Source organism: Miniopterus natalensis, chromosome 8 (genome assembly GCF_054644295.1).
Source record: "Miniopterus natalensis isolate mMinNat1 chromosome 8, mMinNat1.hap1, whole genome shotgun sequence".
In the NCBI taxonomy this organism is placed as follows: Eukaryota; Metazoa; Chordata; class Mammalia; order Chiroptera; family Miniopteridae; genus Miniopterus; species Miniopterus natalensis.
This window is the reverse complement of record NC_142088.1, coordinates 39,452,681-39,474,031: the sequence shown is the minus strand read 5'-3', so window position 1 is coordinate 39,474,031 and position 21,351 is coordinate 39,452,681. Positions and strand designations below refer to the sequence as shown.

The 21,351-nt window shown below is 45.7% G+C and overlaps 1 protein-coding gene across 3 annotated transcripts in view; it reads right to left on the bottom strand.

Annotated features, from left to right (window-relative positions):
• The window catches only part of WIPF1 (WAS/WASL interacting protein family member 1), a 108,361-nt gene extending 87,703 nt beyond the window's left edge, over window positions 1-20,658 (bottom strand). For all 3 annotated transcript variants that reach the window (XM_087819760.1, XM_087819761.1, XM_087819762.1), the window contains exon 1: window positions 20,482-20,658. The gene's annotated coding sequence lies outside the window, so the exon portion shown is untranslated. The remainder of the gene's footprint in view (window positions 1-20,481) is intronic.
• Window positions 20,659-21,351: the final 693 nt, after the last annotated feature.

The window sequence follows — 21,351 nt, the reverse complement described above, 5'->3', positions numbered from 1 at the left end:
CCCCCTTTCCCAGAAATGAAGGTCAGGAGTGGAGAGATGGAGGGGAGCCAAGGCCACAGGTGAGGCCTGTGAATAAGGCTGTGCTCTAGAGAAAGGCACTCTCCTGACCCGAGTGTCAGAGCAAATGCCTCCAGTTTACAAGGTGATGGCTCAACTGCTACCAAAACTCCTGAGGAGTTCAGAAGAGGAATGGGAGTAAAGGGTTAACCTGGCAGAGAAGGAACTAATAAAACATTTTCCCCTTCGAAGCCCTTGGCTAATGGTTCCCAATTCAACTTTCAACTGAAGGCAGCCATTAACAGTCCTCATTTTAACAGACCAGAGAGAAAGATTACAATAAATGCGGGAACAAAACTCAGGAATTCATGTTTTCCCCCAGCCCCAGGCTTAAGGCTTCCGGGGGAGAAACGCAGAGTGGCCTTTGGCCTCAGCGGAGAGGCAGCGAGCTCAACACTCGTTTTGTTTTTAGCAGAATTTCACCTGTGAAATACCCCTAACCCACCTGCACGCCCGAGACAGCACGGAAAGGTGAACTGCGCAGGGGATTCCAGATACGAAAGTGCACGGTGGTAAGGAAACACATGCCGTTTTTTGTCTTTTTCCACTTTCCACCACTGAGCTGTTTGGTTGAGCTCAGCAGCACAAGTGCCTTGGGTAATCTAGAAATTGCTTCCATATGTGGGCACAGGAAAGAATGTGCTCATTGGCTGCCTGAGAAAGAAGCTCTGGGCAGCCTCTCCTTTCTGCCAGACAATGTTTCTCAGGCTGAAGAGAGCTGCAGGGTGTCTGAGCTGAGGGAGATCACAGGGAGCATCTCCAAGCTCCCGGATTTACAGATGAGGTTACACAGTGACAAAGCTGCAGCTAGAGCCTGGGGCTCCCTGCCTGCCTTGCTTATTTTGAATGCTCTTTGGCATTTATTTATTTTTAATTAATTTTTTTATTGTTGACACTATTATAGATGTCCTCCACTTCCCCCCACCTTTGCTCACTAGATTTGGTCTTATCCAAGAGTGTTCTTTATCATAAATAGGTGTAAATAACTAAACAAATTATTAAACACAGACAGAATTGCCTAGGTGGGCCTACCATCCAACGAAGCCCCTCACACAGCCAAGGTACCAAGGCCCATGTCCAGGCCTCAGAGCCAAGGGGCTACCTGTTCTTTGTGGCTGGATCCCAGGGGATCTTGTGAAGAGTGTACGTTATCCTCAGTTCCCAGTGGGTCCCTAGCCATTTTCTTCAGGGTCAGGTCATGTCAAACTTGAACAAATGTCTGAAGTGCACAACAATCATCTAGAGGTTAAATGTGTCCACTTTTAGGGATGTCTCCTTAGTACAAGTTCTTGAAGTGACGTGACCTTCTCATTTGTAAGGAAACCATCCTATTTTTCTCTAGTTACATACTGTCTTTCCTTCTCCTCTTTGCAAACGCTAGCTTCCCCTACTCTCCCTCCCCACCCCCAAATTACTTGAAAGAAGGACCTGCAGCTAATCTAGTTTAGTAGCAGGATGGTAAGTTGGGATCTGGAACAACAGACCTAGGACTGAAGGCCAGCACTTGGGGCCAGACACTTACAGGAAACCCGGCTCAGGGGTGCAGGGGGGCTCCTTTCACTCTGCACTGGGACCCATGCCAGGTCGCCATGGCCCCAGACCACTTCAGCCTCAATGCTCCATTAGTGCAGGGTTGGCCCAGAGCTTGAAACAAAGGCTCCATTTAGGATCCAACAGAGAGTGGTCTGCAAGCACCCTCCTCTCTGGAGAACTATCCCAACCCCAAACTTGGGTGATTTAAGCCTGAATCACATCATCTTGAACTGCCTGAGCTGGGTGGGTAAACCGAGGGCAGTTTCAGATGTGCAGGGTGGAAAGTCAGAATGCACGCTCGTGTTCCCCACTCGGCCAGGGACAGATCACCCCACACCACCCACACTTCTCATCTCCAAGCAAAGTGCCCAAGCAACTTGTCCCCAGGCTCACTTACTGGTCAAACCTGGCACACCTCAACTATTTTTAAGGCCTGCTTTGCATAGGACCTGAAACCCAGATGGGGTTTAGCAGTTCTGCTATATAACCCGAACTTTTGGGGTCTTTCTCATCTGTCTTGTCACTTCTTACGCTACATTATAAATCAAGTTGTTAAAGTGCCCTTCAAAAAGTGTTCTATTAATATTACCATAGATCATTAGGACCCTTACTATTGTAGTTGTATTAATCAGATAACATGGTCTTTCAATAAGTACTTATTGAATATTATATATGAGACAGAGAACTAGGGATGTAACACTGAACATAACCTTAGGCCATGGTGCCTCCTTTTAGGGACCTCAGAGGACCTCAGGTTCTCTGTCATTCTGTTTATGTTTCCATTTCACTATAAACCATATTGGATGGAATTATTGCACACTCATTCGACTGTGAGCACCCCTGCACTATGAGTGGGTCTGTGTCTTATTTGTGCCCAGACAATGCATCATGGACACTCAAATATTTTCTGTATGAGCAGAATTAAAGCTGAGCCTCCTACTCCCTTCATCGGCCATGACCTCTGCTCCCTTCCTTGGGCCTCCATCACCATCCCTACCCCACCAACTTTTAGTCATGGGATGAGTGAAGAAAACTTCTTCTAGACCCATGAACCCTGTTACTGGATCTCCATCTGCAGAAGCCTGACAGAGCTACAAGGAGACTGGTTTCTACACGTTTGACACATTTCTATTATAATTAGTAGTTTCAAACTGCAAGTTGCCTATTTGCTAACAGTCAAATCAGTTTAGTGGGTTAAAAACATATTGCATTTGGTAAAAATGGAAATTGTTTTAGAAAACTTTTGGTTCTATTATCTATCTATCTATACTGGATGTCACTGAAAATTGTATTTCTATGGGTCACAGTCAAAAAAGGTTTCAAAACACTGGTTTAGACAATGCTTCTTTACTCACTGTTCAGAGATTCCTTTTCAAATATTGCCCAGATGCCATCTCTCCTCCACACCTGTCATTCAAGTGCAGGAAACGGGCTCTACTCTGAGCATACTTGTTTTTGTTGTTTTAACTCTAAACCACTTGTAGCCTCTGAAAGTTAAATTTTCTCTCTTAAAAATATTTTGACTCTAGAAAGAACTGAAGGGACCCACTACCCTCTGTTTTCCCAGACCCCAGAATCCACAGGGCAAGCTTGGTTCCTCTATACAGGACTGAGTTTATTGGTGCAGTTCTTCCGCCTTGGGTCCTTCTGATGTACTTCATGGGGGGAAAAGAAGGAACTCACTGTGTTAACTTATGCAACAAGGTTAATTGCAGCACACCCTGCCCTCTAGTTCCTCCAAAAAAGCAGGCTATTGCTGGTTTCTGAGAGTTCATAAGTTTCCACTGCCCCTGAGACAGTAAGTTCAGGAGAAGGTGGGGCCCGTTTGCACCAGCCCAGTGCTTGACCACTCAGAGGGGGAGTCGAGCCACTCCCTGTACCATCCAAGCTTAAGAAGGAGGCGAGCAGCAAAGAGTCAGAAGCCTGCCTGTGCCAAGGAAGTATCACAGGAGGCTGGCTGACACTAGAACAGCACGCTCAAAACTGTCACCAAAACTGTCATTCTAATCAAGCACAAGGCAGGGAGACCATGGACTTGGGGATCAGAAACTTCTAAATTTGAATCCCAGCTCTGCCTCGGGTTTTTTGTTTAATTCTAGAAGGGTTCCAGGTCACATCAGAAAAAGAGATCCTCTTGCCTCTGACCAAGAACAATGACCTGTGGTTTTGAGGTTGGAAAGGCCCCATGGGATTGGCCAACAGCTCGTCTTCCCGGATCAGATCAGCCCTAAAAACGGAGCTGGTTTTGTTCTACCTTCTGCTCTCCCGAGAGCTTTTTCATTTTGTCTGTCCCTAGGCTTGAAAAGATGGTCATATAAACTGCCAGAGGAGAAATCACCGTGGGGCTGACACTACTGTGGGGCCTGAAGGGTGGGAAGGAATAAAGCATCTCACCCCCTTGGTGGCCCACAAAGGAGGATGCTGTGGGTGCTGATGAAGGTGTCTGCAGGGTTGTGGATAAAGGCCCTCAAGTTTCTTCTCTGCCCTCACAGTTTCAATACCCACCTCCCCAAACGCTCTTGCTGTGGGTGGGATCACTCAAGACCAGGGCTGAAATCAGTCCCAGCCAACAATACTCTATAGCCTGCTTTGAGTCTCCTTTGAGGCAGCATAGCCCAGAGGTGGGAAAACAGCTCTGAATGCCTTTCTAGCCCTCAGTTTCTGTCTTTTTCTGATAAAAAGCCGAATTCTTCTCTATTCTGGCTTGTGGGGACTCCCAGGTCAGTTCTTCAGGTACAAGGTTACCTGTAGTTGCCTTGTCAGCAGAAATGTTTGTGTTGACCCAGATGAGACCTGTGTTGACCCCAGACACTGGCAGTCCTGCCCAGGTGGCTGGTGAAGCAGAGCTCCCCGGGGAGGCCTCTGCGGGCTGCCTGGGCCTCTTCCAGGAAGGGTTTAACCTGCTCCATCCCAGCAGTCCAGCCAGAGCCCTGCAGCTTGCAGCCCTTTGGATGCCAATATGGCCAGAGCCTGGCCAAGGTCTGGCTGCCTGACAATTAATTACTCTCAGCAGCAGGGTTTTGAGAAACATTTTTCTTTATGGAAAGGAAGTGACCATTTCCCTCTCTGCCTGATCCCCCTCACTGAACTCTGCTATAAACAGAGTTAGTTTGATTGCTTCACCTCCAAAGCAAGTGACTTGAGCAGAGGATACTGGGAACAGGTATCTGCTGTCCTACTTGAGACTGTAAAAAGAAAACAGAGGCTCAGCACTGCCAACTCCATGGGGGCAGCAGCCATGAACACATGGTCTTCTTGCCTGGGCTTACTGTGTGATGTCTGGGAAGGTGGTGTCCAGCTGTACCTCTCACATCTGTGAGGTAATGTTCACCTGGTCCTGCCCAGCAAAGAAACAGACCACTCTAGCCCTAGCCGGTGTTGCTCAGTGGTTACAGTGTTGGCCCGCGGACTGAAGGGTCTTGGGTTCGATTCCAGTCAAGAGTATGTATCTTGGTTGCAGGCTCGCTCCCCGGCTCCAGTCAGGGTGTTTGCGGGAGGCAACCAATTGATGTGTCTCTCTCCCATCAATGTTTCTTTCTTCCTTCCTCCCTTCCACTCTCTCTGAAAAGCAATGGAAAAAATATCCTTGGGTAAGGATTTAAAAAATAATAATAATAAAATTTAAAAAAGAAAAGAAAAAAAGAAACAGGTCATTCTAAGCTTCACCTGTAGTTTAATAAGGAAGACATTTATAGCCCTGGCCGGTGTGGCCCACTGGTTAGAGCACTGGCCCTCGCACTGAAGGGTCTTGGGTTCAGTTTCCGGTCAAGGGCATGTTCCTGGGTTGCAGGTTTGATCCCAGGTTCTGGTTGGGGCTCATGCAGGAGGCAACCAATCAGTGTATCTCCCTCACATCGATGTTTCTCTCTCTCTTTCTGTCTCTCTCTCTCCCCCTCCCTCCATCCCTTCCACTGTCTAAAAAAATCAATGGAAAAAATATCCTTGGGTGAAAATTTGCAACAAAAGAAAGGCATTTACATAATATTTTACATAATCTCAAGCAGGGGAAAGAGAATGGACTGGAACTCAGGAGGCCTGGGCTCTTGTCTCAACTCTGCTACCAAACAGCCACTGGCCTTGGGAAAATCGTCTGACGTCTCTGTGATTCTGTTTCTTCGCCTGTGAAATGGAGGCCAGGCAAAATTATCTCCATTTTCACTTTGCTTTTCAACTCTAAGGTTCTGAGATTTTATGAAAGGTTCTACATTTTATAGTTGAGTATTACAGTCTTTACCCCACTGGCAGAACATAACTTATGTTATTCATTTATTCTTGAGAACATAATGTGATACTAGTCACTGACACCAGTCAGTCAGGCAGCATTTGTGACACTCCAGAAAAATTTTATTCCTCACTAGAGACTGCTAAAGTCTTGGGGGTCATTTAGAATGTATGTCTGTGATGGGTGTCAGGTGCTAAAGTGGGTGATTAAGATATAAAGAGCAGGCCCTTCTGCTGATGGATCAGGAGTTGGTGTTGATTGTTTCTGGCTGTCCTTTCCGCAGTGGGTTGGTGATCTTAACCCAGAATCATGCAGGGAAACAGAGGAACAGAAAGTCTATGTTACTTCCCAGATCACAGTATTAGCGGTCAGGTATCTACTGGAGAGGGAGGCGGGTACATCAGGGTTCAGAGTGGGTTCTGAAGCCACCAGACCTGGACTGAGTCTCGACTCTGCAAAGTTAGCTGCATGAACTTGGGCAAGGTGACTAACACAAATTCCTCATCCCTAGATAATAGAGCCTACCTCATACAGTTGTTAAATGGATTCAGTGATTTTATTTTGAGCATTTAAAACATTGCATGGTACGTAGTAAGCAATCTATGTTAGATGATATTATTACCTGTCCAAAAATGATTATTGGAAGTGGGGACTTCATTCCTGACTTCTGTGAGCAAGCATAAAAAGAGCAGACACCCTCTTATTTCTGTTTCCTAATAAGTTCTTTCTAAAGGCAGAGCACAGTTTAGTCCTGTTCACAAGTTTCCCTGCACTTCCAGCCTCCCCCCTCCAGCAACTTCATCAGGCCAGGGAGCTCCTTACCCCTGCAGAGGAAGTTTAGGAACCCAGTCCCTTCACCCCTGCCTCACCATCCCACTGTGGGGCTTCTCCCTGTAGCTCAGGACCACACCATTTTTTCCCCTGCTGTCACTGCTGACCTCTGCCCTCTCTCCATTACCAGGACCCTCCTCCCTGTTCCTCTCCCACCCCATGTTGCTGGGGCCAGAGCTGACGGGGAGTACAGGGGAAGTTTCTACCGGACTGCATCCTCTCTTGGGCATCTGCATTTTCTCCTTGACTCCAAATGGCGGTTGAGCTCTCTTGGGCACCAATCCTGAGATTCAGCTTCCCAGGCAGACAAGTGTGTCTAACTTCTCTGTAAAGCAGAAAGTCCATAGGGGCACCACTGACCAGTGTGTTGGTCCAGGATCTATGTACAGCTGGAGGCCCTGTAATATTAACACCAATCTCGAGAAGCAAGAGCAATGCACAATTTCTTGGATGCCATCCAAAATGGTTGGCCTCTGAGCCAAAACAACAATGTATTGTTCCTCAGACCACAAGTAAGCAATACAACCAAGAGCCTCAACCAGCACCGGTCACAACCACCAATCAACAGTCACGGCAGAACTCCCAAGAGAAAGCCCCATTGGTATTTTTATCCACTCCCAGGAATCACCACCATCAGAGTGAACATTCCCCAAAGCATGCACCTACAGTCACCTGTATATGGTGTGGTGTCGGAGACTGTACATAGAGCCCTGTAGTCAGTAATGACCTCTGCCGTCTAAGAAACTGCAAAGGCTGATGAATATAAAACTACAGCAATACATGTAATTTCACCACGGAGTTTGGAATTGGTACTTCCTGGTTATATCTGAAGTGCTCTTCAAAAGGGGTTAGCCAGCACTGGCCAGTGTGCCCAGTGGTTAGAGCATCGGCCCACACACCTAAGGGTCTAGGGTTCAATTTCCGGTCAAGGGCACGTACCCGGGTTGCGGGCTCGCTCCCCACCCCAAGTTGGGGCTCGTGTGGGAAGCAACCAGTTGATGTGTCTCTCTCACATCAATGTTTCTCTCTCTCCTCCCCCTTCCACTCTCTTTGAGAAGCAATGGAAAAAATATCTTCATGTGAGGATTAACAAAAAAATAAGAATAAAAAAAATAAAAGGGGTTAGCCAATGACGGGCGTGTGTGCGCACAGGTGCTCCTATGTGTGGTAGATAGTAAGGATGGGTGGTTTCAGGTTGTGAGCGTATGTGCACTAATATAGAATAAGGGTGAATATAACCGGGGTGTGTATGCATATAATGAAGTAGTGAGATTTCACTACATGTAAATAAAACAAGATCTGCAAACAGACCTGGACTCATCTGGCTCATATCCCACTCCCACAAATAACATCACAAAGAAAATCTCAGGGTAATTGTTAATGTTTTTTCTTCAGCAAGCATACAGGGAGATTAAAATATAAATGAAGAACTGGATGAGCGTGCTGAAATATAATTTCGCATTTATATATTACACGTAACACACGCATACTAGTTTAGCTAAATGAGAAATGTGATAGACATATACTCCTCTCCCTTATTTACCAAATACTTAGTCAAAAAATGGGCAAAGTAACATTTCAGACTCATCATATTTCTGCTGGTAAGTTAACATGTTAACAGTTATATTGTCTAGACAATGCCTTGTTTGGAGATGCTACATCTGTCCCATCACAGGCATTGCTAGCCTCAATCCTTTCCCCATTCTTACAGAATTTTGCATACTGTTAATTATTGTCAAGGTCATATGACCACTTGGCAACAAAGCTGGGATTAGAACACAAGTGTTGAACTAGTCTACGGCTCTTACCACGTCACCACTCTACCTTTAGCAGATTCAGTGCAAAAGGGATTAAGTAAACGTTGGTATCAGACCTAGTTGATATCAGGTCTTATCCTCGAAGGGGCTTAATTTTCAAAAGCGTACACTCTCCCTGAGGACTGATGGACTCTGAGGGGCAGAGTAAAAGTGAAGGCAGGCCAGAGGGGTCATCTGCACTCAGGCACCAGCATACAGCGCCCCAAGAAGATGAGTCTGCAAATTCCAGTGCCAAAACTGTGGTATACAACAAGAGGAGAGCTGCCAATTCCCCCTGGCACCTTTCCCTCACTGTGCCACTCATGGGATAAAACCTAATGCAGCTTCCCGCCAAGGTTAGCTCCACATCAGGCCAACCCGGAGCCCAATCTAGCCGTAGGACTCTGACTAGTTGGGGCCAGTGAACTTCTAGCCTTGAGAGTGACCTGTGTTTTTAAGTGGTAGAGAGTTGGGGTTCCTCAAGCCTGTGCTACACATGGAGAGTCGAGGTCTGAAGACTGTCCTGCCTTCATCAGCCCTCAGGTGTCTCTGTACTGCAGTCTTCATTAAGACTGACAACAACCAGATGAACAGGGCCGCGTTCTGTGAACTCACTCCGCTCTCATGGACTTTCGGGTCTTGCACAAGAACGCGCATTCTGGCTACGTTATTTCAGGACTTCGGCTTCCATCTCACTTGGGAATGTGTGTCTTCTCCCCGATTTAGTGTGGCTCCCTCTGGTCAGACACGTCAGTTTGCCTGTCTGGTCTGTGACGCCTTCCCAGCACGGGGCCCTTGGCTTGTCCCAGCCTGTGCAGTTTGGCAGAATGTACGCACTTATCTGTCAGGGGACACTGATCTGGCCAATTCAGCCTCATTCAGGAGACCCAGGCCTCAGAGGATACAACTCTCCTGGGTTCTTTTTTTGAACAGGATGTCCCTTTATGAAGCTTCCTAGCCCTTAAAACACTAACACTAAAAATCGAGTTACACTTCATTGTGGCAGATATCAAGGACTCACAGGGTTTCTTAATTTTCAGTCCCAACCTCTGCTGCCCAGACACAATCTTTTCGCCATCTGTGTCAGGTTAGTTACAAAGCACGGTTATTATTCTAGGCTACACAATGTTGGCCCGACCTATCCAAATACAAGAAATTTTGCTGATTGATTTAGTTATTTTGTTCATATAAACGAATCCAGTTGTACAGCTGTTTCTGATTAGCCGATGCACTGCTGGAGTTATATACAAATAATTTTATAATGAACTCAGCAACTACAAGGACAGGAGAAATGGAATCTAGTCTCACCTCCCAGAAAAACAAGCAGAAGCAACAACGGCAGGGGCTTTCGACAACGCTCCAGGTTTGAATTCCTATCTGCTGTGATTCACTTTTTCCTCTTGATGTAATTCAGCATAACTTATAACTAATGCTCTCAAAGAATCTCTGTCTTCAGATTTTTGGATTCAAGAGGGAGACCCAGCTAGCTTTGCAAGCTTAAAATGCCTTTAAAATGCCCCATCTTTGTATGTTATAAGTTCCTGTTTTTCCCATTAAAACATTTATATTTCCTGAGACCATGTCTTAAATAGTACACTTTTAGAAGAAAAAAATTAGGATTGAAAGGTCTATATTTACTTTATTATAAACAGAAATCAAATGTTTTGTTCATTTCAATATAGAATGATTAAGCTCAGTGAGCTTAGGCTCAAGTTTTCTTCTCCAGCTCTGTAAGACAAATCCTATACACATTAGAAAATTCAGGAAAAGACAGGGCATGGATAATTCAAATGAGTGGATGAAAAAAAGAAAAGGTAAAGATAGTGACAAGTGTTCCCTAAAGAAATAATTTGGAACAAAACAGGAAAAAGAAATTAGAAAGTTCATACTTCTAAAATGAATTATGCTGGCAAGAATGTGGGAAAACAGATATTTTCAAATTGAACTAAGAACTACTATAACTTTTGGAAAGTAATACCACTTTGGGGACTCTGACAGAGAAATGAAAGCTTCTGTATGTTAGCAGGGTCAAACTCACACACAAGTGTACTCAGAGAACTGTTGCAGTAGCACAAAACTTGAAACAATCTGGCTAATTAAGCAGCCATGATATAAATGAATTTTTTAATTTGGAGAGGATGTCTATAATGTTTTGTTATATTAAAAAAAAAATCTCGTGGATATCAAAAAGGTATCTGCACCCTGATGTTTATTGTGGCATTATTCACAATAGCCAAGATATGGAACCAACCCAAATGTCCATCAACAGATGAATGGATAAAGAAGACGTGGTGTATATACACAATGAAATATTATTCAACCAAGAGAAAAAAGGAAATCCTGTCATTTGTGACAACATGGGTGGCTCTTGAGGGCATTAACCTAAGTGAAATAAATGAGACAGAAAAAAACAAATACTGTATGATCTCACTTAAATGTGAAACTAAAAAAGCTCAACTCATAGAAACAGAGAGTAGAATGGTGGTTACCAGGGGCTGGGAGGTTGGGGAATTGGAGAGATGCTGGTCGAAGGGTACAAACTTGCATTTAGAAGGTGAATAAGCTCTAGGGATCTAACGCACAGCATTGTGATTAGAGTTAACAACACTGTATTATATTATATACTTGAAAGTTGCTAAGAGACTATATCTTAAGTGTTCTCACCATAAAAAAGAAATGATAGTTACATGACATGAAGGGTGCTAGCTTATGCTATGGTGGTAACCACATTATAATATAAAAGCATATCAAATCAACTCATTGTACATCTTAAACTTACACAATGTTACATGTCAGTTATATCTCAGTAAAAATATCTTGTAGCCTGATGTGTATCATGTTTTTATTTCTAATAGGAAAAACTATACATGTGCATATATATTTGTATATAGTTATATAAGCAAAGAGAAAGTTGAGGAAGTATCCTGATAATATTGATTGCCTCAAGGGGTTAGAATTTGAGAAACATAGGAGAAAAATTATTAACTTTTTCTTTATATACTTCTTTCCTTTTTGTCTTATTTATATCAAGCATATAATACTTCTGTAATCCGAACAAAATAAAAACTACAGTTTAATTTTTAAAAAGTCACATTTTCAGCAAAAACAAGGAAGCAAAGACTGGATTACCAAGACTCAGCACCTGGCCTGGTGGTAAACACAAAAATGTCCTCCTAGCTCTAGGAGACTTGCTGCATCGTTATAGCAGAGTAGAAATGATGTATACAAAAACTCTGTACAGAAAGGAATTTTATGGGTAAAATAATTCCATAATACCCCCCAGCATAGTCCTTAACCTACTGAGATTTTTTTCTTTACTTCTTCCAGCCCTGGCAGTGTGGCTCAGTTGGTAGGAGCATGTGCCCAAGGGGTGCAGGTTTGATTTCCGGTCAGGGCACATATCCAGGTTGCCAGTTCAATCCCCAGTTGGGGCACATATGGGAGGCAATTGATGTTTCTCTTACATCAATGTTCCTCTCTCTAATCAATAAACACATATCCTCAGGTGAGGATTAAAAAGAAGGGAAAACGATGAAAAAGATCGGGGGTGGAGATTATGATGTTCAGTTAATAAGGTTCTGTAAAATATCACTCAAGTAAACCCCAGTTTTAATTTTTTCTTTCATTGTCCTCTATCCAGCTTATTCCCAACAACACTCAAACATGGTTGAGTGGCTCCACACAAGTTTAACAACAATCTAGTTTTTTAATGTCTCAAACAAAATGTGAGACTTTTAAAACAGTGCTAAAACACTAGGGTAAAGAACAGTGTGGAATTTTACCCACAAAACCTGAGATTATTTAAACTGACACTTTGGGTTATTTCTTAAACCATGCAGGGCAATGAAATTCTGGCTCTATTAGATAAAAATAGGCATTGCTAAAGTAAATTGCTTTACTAATTTTTAAAAGATTTTCAAGGCCTTCAAGTACTTTGCCTTTTTCTAGACTCTCAAAAATCAAATTAGAAACTTCAGTATCATATGAAAACTTGTCTTAGTGTCCCTCAGCCTGCTTTCTGAGATTGGGAAAGACAACTGGATTAGTCTTCCTCTAGTCTCCCTCCCCACCCCTTTCTCAATCCATCACTGTGGTCCTTCCTGGAAGTCCGTGGCCCCCCCCCCCCCCCCCCCAGCACTTACATGTGCTGCTTACGGGATGTGGGCCTGTTAACAGTCCATTTTTTCCTCTTATATCTCAGGCAGATCTGACTGTCTCCATTATTTAAATGTCCATCCCCATAACACAAGACTATTGCGGTTAAGAAACTAATCTCACTGTTTACATTCTCAGGGAAAAAAAAAAGCAGCTATGGTACATATTTCCTCAAGATCTTCTCCAAGGTGCCCTGACCAGCCTGGCTTGGTTGAGTGTCCTCCTGTGCATCCAAAGGTTGCCGGTTCGATTCCCGGTCAGGGCACATGCCTGGGTTTCGGGCTCCATCCCTGGTAGGGGGCGTGCAAGATGTTTCACTCACATTTTTCACTCTCACATCAACATTTCTCTCTCTCTCTCTCCCTCTAAAAATCAATAAAAAATCTTTTAAAAAAAGAAAAGATCGTCTCCAAGGTCTGAAGGTTCTTTGCTTTCAAAATCTATTCTGATGGTGTGGGGGGGGGAGTCTCAGGATTTCCTGAAATATTATTTGATAATATGTTCGACACTTCAGCATTGCATCACTCTTAAGATGTGGTCAGATTTCTCTCTTGGTCCCTCCCAGGCCTAAACTCTTCTGTGAATAAATAAAATTTCCTGCGTATGTCTATAGAAAAATGCTTGGGAGGTTTCAGAAAAGGGCTGAGGAGACACACAGTGGTTGAAAAGCATGAAATTCAACCAACTGCCCATTTGATCTGTGGATGCCAACGAAATGACTATCTTTATTCTGTCACTGAATTGGTTGGCTGTTTGATGTGACTGAATGGATTGTTTGGGAATCATTAGCAAGAGCTAACAGGTGAGCTGATGGTCACTGAACTGGCAGTGCCAACTCTAATGGGTGACTGTGAACAACCGATAATGCACCAGTTACATATATCCATCCATTCAGCGGGATGCGATACAGCTGTTAAGCATACAGTAGCAGTGTGTTACAGTGAGGTAAGGTGTACACATCATGTATATTTAAAGTAATCAAGTATTGCTTATGAGAGAAAAAGTATACTTAAATAATGTAATATGTATTTAAATAAGATAAGCATATATAGATATATATTTAAATGGAGTACATATTGCCTATATAAGAAAAACAGAAAATATATAAAAATAAACTTTTATTTTAAGTTGTAAAGGACCCCTCTGTCCCAGGAAACTATTTGGCTCTGAATTTTCCATTTTATTCACCATTTCTTTTCTCCTGCAGACACCTCTTACCTGAGAGAACTAATTATCTCGCCAATACAAAGGAGTCTATGGCAGTTTAGGGGGAAGCTAGTGTCCTTCAATTTTGCTTAAACTTCTTTCTCAGGTTGTGTATTGCCTCTTAGCATGCCCCCTCCCCCAAAAAGATGGAAAGCCAATGGATGGAAGAGTCCCAACCCTCACTTAGGCGTAAATGAACCAGATACAGGCATTAGACAGGAAATGTCATTTCTTAGGTTCTACAATAATAATTCCTACCCTTTCCACAAGAACTCAAGATCCTATTCTCTGATTATTAGGATTATTATTATTGTTGAATTTGGAAGAATAAAAATAAACAGCATTTAAAGCTAATGTCATATGTTCCATATCAATCATCAAGAAGGACCACTCTTAGGATTAAATTTGTTCCTAGCATCTTCAGAAACCAGACACTCTTCTGTAAAACATCAAGATCCACTTTGCCTTTGTCAAAAATTCACTCATCTCAGATCTTACAACCAGAGTGGCAGAAGTAAACTGCCATTCAATGAACACTGAGACCCTACTATACATAAATCCATTTTTGCAGGAATATAAAAATGATTTTTTAAGTTATTGCTTTGAGAGAGTTTATAAACTCATGAGGGAGAAGAGACACACAAGTGATTCCAGACAGAGTGGATTCCAAGTCACAGGTGAGGACCAAACAAACAGCTATGGGAATTTACTAGAAGAGATAGGAACCAACTCATGGAGAAGAGAGCATTTCAGCTCTCTTAGGAAGCATGTCTTGTATGGAGGTTCCTCAAAAACTTGAAAATGGAGCTGCCTTTTGACCCAGTGATTTTACTCCTAGGAATGTATCCTAAGAATCCTGAAACATTAATCAGAAAGAATATATGCACCCCGATGTTCATAGCAGCGCAATTTACAATAGCTAAGATCTGGAAACAGCCCAAGTGCCCATCAGTAGATAAGTGGATAAAAAAGCTGTGGGACGTTCACACCATGGAATACTACACAGCTGTAAAGAAGAAGAATTTCGTACTCTTTGGGACAGTATGGATGGACCTGGAGAATATTATGCTAAGTGAAATAAGCCAGGCGGAGAAAGATAAACATCATATGATCTTACTTATACGTGGAATCTAAAGAACTTAATAAACTGATGAACAGAATAGATTCAATGACATGGAAGCATAGATCAGACTGACGAATGTCAGAGGGATGGAGGAGAGCGGGTGGGTGGAGGGGGAGAGAGTAACCAAAGAATTTATATGCATATATGCACAACCCAAGGACACGGACAATGGTGGGGAGAGGGACTGGGGAGGGGGATGGGACGGAGTGGAACGGGTCATTGGGGAGAAAAAGGGACATCTGTAATATTTTAAACAAAAATAAAATTAAAAAAAGAAAAGCAGCATGTCTTTACAATGGGAACTATGTTGAAATGAAGCTACTAAACTAATGAAATTTGTAGGTGAGTGTGTCAGCAAAGCCTATTACTTTTCTTCTCAAAAAAGTACTTGTGGCCAATTTAAAGAATCTATAGGAGTCAACGTCAAGTGAAAAGAAGTGACAGTGTGGGGAGAAGAAATGGCAATGCAAAGGCACACAGACTGGAATGGGAAAGAGCCCCCTATATGAAGAGCAGTATGCAATACCCTGAAGGTGAAATGAAGGGTTAAAAGTGCACAGTTTGGCCCAGCCGGTGTCGCTCAGTGGTTGAGCACCAACCTATGAACCAGGAGGTCAGGGTTTGATTCCCAGTCAAGGCATATGCCTGGGTTTCAGGCTTGAATCCCAGTAGGGGGTGTGCAGGAGGCAGCCAATCAATGACTCTCTAATCATTGATGTTTCTATCTTTCTCTCTTCCTCTCTCTGAAATCAATAAAAATATATTTAAAATAAAATAAAAGTGCAGAGTTTGGGATCCGTCTGCCCCAGGTTTGAATACCAGCTCTGTCACTAGCTGTGTAACCTTGGACAAGTGACCTAACTTCCCTTAGCCTCAGGTGCCACATATATAAGCAGAACCTACCTCACAGGGTTGTGTGACTATAAATGATTCAGTTAAATGACAAATAGTAAGTAGTAGGAAAAAAGGGAAAGTGGATGGAAAGAAATGAAAGGGAGACTTTTTAAAAGCCTGGGCCAGATCATAGAAAGCTTTGAAAATCTAATTCACTTAAATTAATACAACTAAGAGAGATAAAAGGGAATTAAAAAGAAGAAATTAAGTTACATTGGAAAGTGGCTTATTAGTTGGGAAAAAATATATCCACAGTCAGCAATGCTAAAATGTCCAACTTGTATAACATCTTAGCAACATGTTCTTACAATATGAACCATGTTTACTGAAGCTTCTAAACTAACGAAAATTGTAGGTAATTGTGTGAGCTATTTATTTGAACTATATTTTTCTTTTATTAAGGTTTAGCAGTCAATTTATAACTAACATGAAGACTAATAATGAGTATGCTTCCATCAATCAAAGTTCCCTGACCTCTGACCACAAGAGAATACAAAAGCAGTGGTAAGTCCACCCCATGGGCGTAGGCGCTATCTCTGTGACCAAAGCAGTTTGGCCTGGGGCGGGCAGTCCCACTGGTCACCCCATATTGGCAATGGCCACTGCATGATGGCCACAATGTGTTATCCTGGCACTGCCTGATGCCAAAGGGCCAGGAAAGTAGCACGTCTTTGGTTTCCAGCCTTTTTTCTGCCCTGATAATCTCAGCAGGGTAGGCTCCACTGGGTAAGCAGATGCCACAGGCAGGGAGCCCCCAAAACTGAGATTCTGTTCTGTGAGATTCCTTCTGCTAGCTGTTAAGAGAATACACAAGGTGACTGGTGTGAAGCTCTCAATAAACTACAGACAGACAGCCATGGGATTGTTAAAAAATGCTAATTTATATAAAAAGCAGTTCCTGTCTTTATGATCTTTTTGTATTTCCATGTGGAAAGAGGAATATCTACACTGCTTTGTACATACTAACACTGATGCGAGTAATAACAACCCACAAATACTGAGCAGCAGCACTGACCTGGGTATCTACTAAGTGAGCCACATCTGTGACTTCATCCCATGCTCAGAACAAGGTAGGTTTTCAAGGTAAAGCAACAGAGGTCGCAGAACTTGTAAACAGAGCTAGGACTGTCAGTGAGCAAGATCTGTTTGAATTCCTGGCCCATGCTTTAACCTTTAGGGAACTCTGCCCTTGGCAGCACCTCAGCATCCCCTGGGGGCTTTCAAAACCTAGATTCCTGGGCCTCACCCCAGACTAACAGAATCAAACCTTTATAAGCATGTAGTCACGCCCATGGCTAAAGACCAGCATACTTCAATACTAGTTAAAGCGTGTTAGGCAGAAGAGCATTACTCAACTAATTGAAGGTATTCTGGGGCCTTTCATGAGCCTAGAGTTTTTATTATTCCAAAGTACACAAGAGCCAGAGTTAATGATTGTGACAAATGTTGGGCTGGGCAACACAATGAGTCCGAGTGAGGAAGCATTCACTTGCCACAGGGAGGCGCGGCCTGAACTCACAGCAACTAACGCACTGAAGGCAAAGCACTACGCGCACCGACCTATTCATCTCCCGCTGCCTTGCACACAGAAGACACTTAATAAATACTTGTTAAATGGGCCAGCAAATGAGTGAAGGCCTGACTCCCTCCACTTGGATGTAATTTCACTCTCCTCTGAATTCCCTGTATTTGATCTGTACCGTTTGTTTTTTTAACCTTATTTACTACACTCTGTCTTGCATTCCTGCTGTTTGAAAGCATGTCTCATTTCTACCAGAAGGTAAGCATTCAGGGGAAAACGTCATCGCCTTCTGAACTAGGTCTCCCCCTTGCTCCTAGAGCTGGGGGCAGCAGTGGCCCCTAGCAGGGACTCTCAATGCTGGATGAGTATCTGGCTTGCTTCCGACTGTGACCTCATTCACCTATGTGGGTACCGGCTATTCACAAGGAACAAGCCTTCCTAACCTTCCAGCAGCAGAGCACATCGGTGGATTGCTGGGACACAGTGGCAGAGAGAGGCCTCTGCATGGAAATCATTAGGAATTTGGTAGACCTCACGGGAGGGCAGGAAGACCATGGCTCTGGGAGATAGAATCCCAAATATCAGGTGCTTAAAAGTGAAGGCGTTATAGCAACAGGTAAAAGACACTTTTGTTTGGTTATGTCCTTCTGCTGTGCATTGTAGAAACTATGCGTGTTCCTAAAATTACAACCTGAAATATCAAAGACAGTGGCGCAGACCCAGTAACGAATACGTCCCACAAAAGGGGCTCATCCCGGGCTAGAGCACCTGAGACAGTAAATTTAAAAGATAAAGTCATTCAACTTTCTCTTGGCTGCCCCATCCGACTTTAAGGTCTTTATCCCTCTGTGTCTTGGTTCTACACACTGCATGGTGTCTGGATAGCCCCCTAATGCCATGTGCTGCGCTGCTTTTAGCGATTTCACACCCCATTTTCACACTAGACCCTCGTTCCTTATGATGGAGAAAGAGTGAAGATCACCAACCCCATTTCTTGGATGAGATAAATGAGGCTCAAGTTGCATAATATAACCAAGGGTACCAGAAGGTGGCTGAGCACACAGTAGACACTTACTTTGTGGAAGGAACATACAAAGTAATGGAAGTAATCTCAAATCTCGTCTCTAAATGTCCCAGAATGTGATCATACCTGGCCGACAAATCTCTTTCTTCTACATCACAAAAACCTAAGACTTTATGTGCTTCTCAGGGAGCCAAAATGATGACAGATGTTAGGTAGGTCTCGAGGAAAAATATGATGTCATTAAAATGTTTTAAAAACATCTGCAGAGTCTACTCCGCACACTTTCATTCAACAGGTAATGAATGGACTTCTTCAGGTGGTGGGGGATTTGGTCCCTGAGAAACTCAAGCTTGTGGGGATGACAGGCAGGTAAAGATACACAGCAAAAGTAGAAGGCTGCGTTTTGAGCACTGAAAGGAAGAATTAAGATGAAAAAGTGCTAACGTGGGGTTCTTTCTTTTTAAAATATGTTTTATTGATTTTAGAAAGAGAGCGGAAGGGAGAGGGAGAGAGAGAGAAACATCGATGTGACAGAGAAACATCCCTGGGTTGCCTCCCACAGGCACCTGGACCAGGGATCCGACCTTCAACCGGGCGTGTGCCCTGACCCCGAATGGAGCCCGCGACCTGCGGTGCCCCGGACAGCGCGCAGCCAACTGGGCCCCACGGGCCAGGGCGATGTGCGGTTCTTTCACCTCAAGATGTAAAAATGTGATTTATAAAAAGTGAAATAAAAAATATCTTGAAGTTATTTTATCCATTATAGAAAAAGGCATTTTTGAAAAGGAAAAAGGTGCCAATGACTCAAAATGAAGCTGCAGTGTTGTTTGAAATTGCCTTTGAAAACTGGCAAAAGAAAACCCACCCAGGGCGGGCCTCCGTCCTCGGGCTGCGCGGCTGCACCGCCGGGAGTCTGGGGTTACACGCGGTCAGCCTGGGGCTGGGATCCGGGGACTATCCAGGGGACAACCGGGACACACAATTTTCAGAAAAAGGTATGGAGTCCGCCCAGTCACTGCGGACAGCCCGAGAGGCTTCCTGGACAACCGCGAGAAGGCCGGAGGCGCGGCCCAGGACGGCGCATTCCCCCGGGGTCGGCGGCGCCAGCGACCTAGGCGCTGAGCTCCTCACGGAGGCGCGTCCTTTGTTAATCTCCAGCAGGTCACCGTCTAACCGCCCCGAAGGTCTGCCCCCACCCGCACCCCGCGGCGGGGCAGCCGGTTTCTCTTACCCTTCAACCTTCTTTAACTGTTCTTTTAAATAAAAAGAAGACAGACAGACAGAAAGACTGGGGGGAAGGGAAAGGAAGGGAGGGAGGGGGGAGGGGGAACGAGAGAAAGAAAGAAATTAAGAAAATTATGTTAATAGAAAAAAAAAGTAGGGAAAGCGAGGCTGCAGCGAAGCCGCCCGGAAAGTTCGGGAGAGGCCGGGAGGAAAGCGCTGCCCGGGGCTGGAAGTGCCTCTGAGGTCAGCGCGCACATCGAGCGCGCGTCCGCGCCGACCGCAGAGCCAGCAGCGCCCGGGACGCCGGCGGAGGCTGGCTGGGGACACCGAGCTGCGGGGTGGGCATGGTTCCCAGCGAAAGGGGTGAGGCGGTTCCATGGCATCAACTGGCCCCGGGATGCCCGAAAGTCCCCATCGGCCCGAGCCGGGGTGTAGACGCGGCCCTACCGCATTCCCGCGAAACCCCCGTCGCGGGTAACCACGGCGCCAACGGGTCCCGAGTCCGCCCGGACGGCCCCGGGGTCCACAGAGCCCAGGAACGCGCCCAGCCCGGGAGGCGCCCGCGCCTGGAGCCCGCTCTCCAAGGCCCCTTCCTTCCCTTCCCATCGGCCGGACGGGCAGGACGCGCGGGCCGCGGGGCCCGGAGACGCGCCCCTCCCGAGGCCGCGCCCGCGCCCGCGCCCCCCGCCCGCGGCGGAGGCAGCCCGGGCAGCCCCAGCCACCCCGACGGCCCCGGCTGCCCCCGCCGCCCCCCCGCCCGCGCCCCCCAGTGCCCAGCCGCGCGCCGAACTCCGTCCCTCCCGGCGTCCCGGGCAGCCGCGGGGGTCTCCCGTGTCGCTCCCCTGAGCCCCCGCGACTCGGCGGAGCCCGAGGTGGCGGCGGCACATCCCTTACCGCGCAGCGACTCCGGGCGGCTCCGGGGCCCCGCAGCGCGCCGGGCATTTTTTTCTGGGAAACTTCTCCCTGGTCTGCAGGGCTGCGCCGCCGGGCAGGAAAAGCGCTCGGCACCGGGAGGCTGCGACCATCCGGGAACTTCACGGAGATGTAAACCCTGCCCCCTCGGCTCCCGGTCCCCCACCCCACCCCCGCCCTGCGGCCCGGCCACATGTGGACGCGCCGCGAGGCCGCCGCGGGCCCTGGGCCCTCGCCTCCGGGCGCCGCGCCAGCCCGGCTGGGGTCTGAGGCTCCGCGCCCCAGGGCTCGGACCCTCCGAGGAGCGTGGCGGGCCCGACATGCGCTAGAGGCCGGGGGCGAGCGCGTGGTTACATTCCCCCCCGGCGCAGGGGGGGACGCGCGGCTTTGGCACAGGAGAGGGGAACCGGAGGGGGCGTCCAGCCCACCGCCCTCTCCCCCGAAGAATGCATCCTTCCCAGCTCCCCGGTGCTGGGGCTCCCCTCCCACACCCGGAGGGAAAGGGTTTTCCCATCGCCTCTGGAGAGGGTCCAGCTTCGACATACCTTAAATTCAAATTGATGTTTTAAAATGAATTTTAAAATGGAGTGGAACCCACTGTTAACTTAAAAAAAGTAAGAGGCAACAGGCATTTATTTGAGATCCAAAAGAAGAGCTATTTGGGAAACAGTGATTCAGGTAGAAACAAACCCAGTGTTCCCACTAGGGGAGTGAAGGCAGGGGGTTTTGTGAGAAAGGGGAATAATTACCTGAATAGAAGGAAGGAACGTCTATTGGTGTTAATAAGTTAAGGAAAGAATTTCAATAGATGCAAATAGGCTTATTCTTTAGCTTTACATGGTGATGATAGTT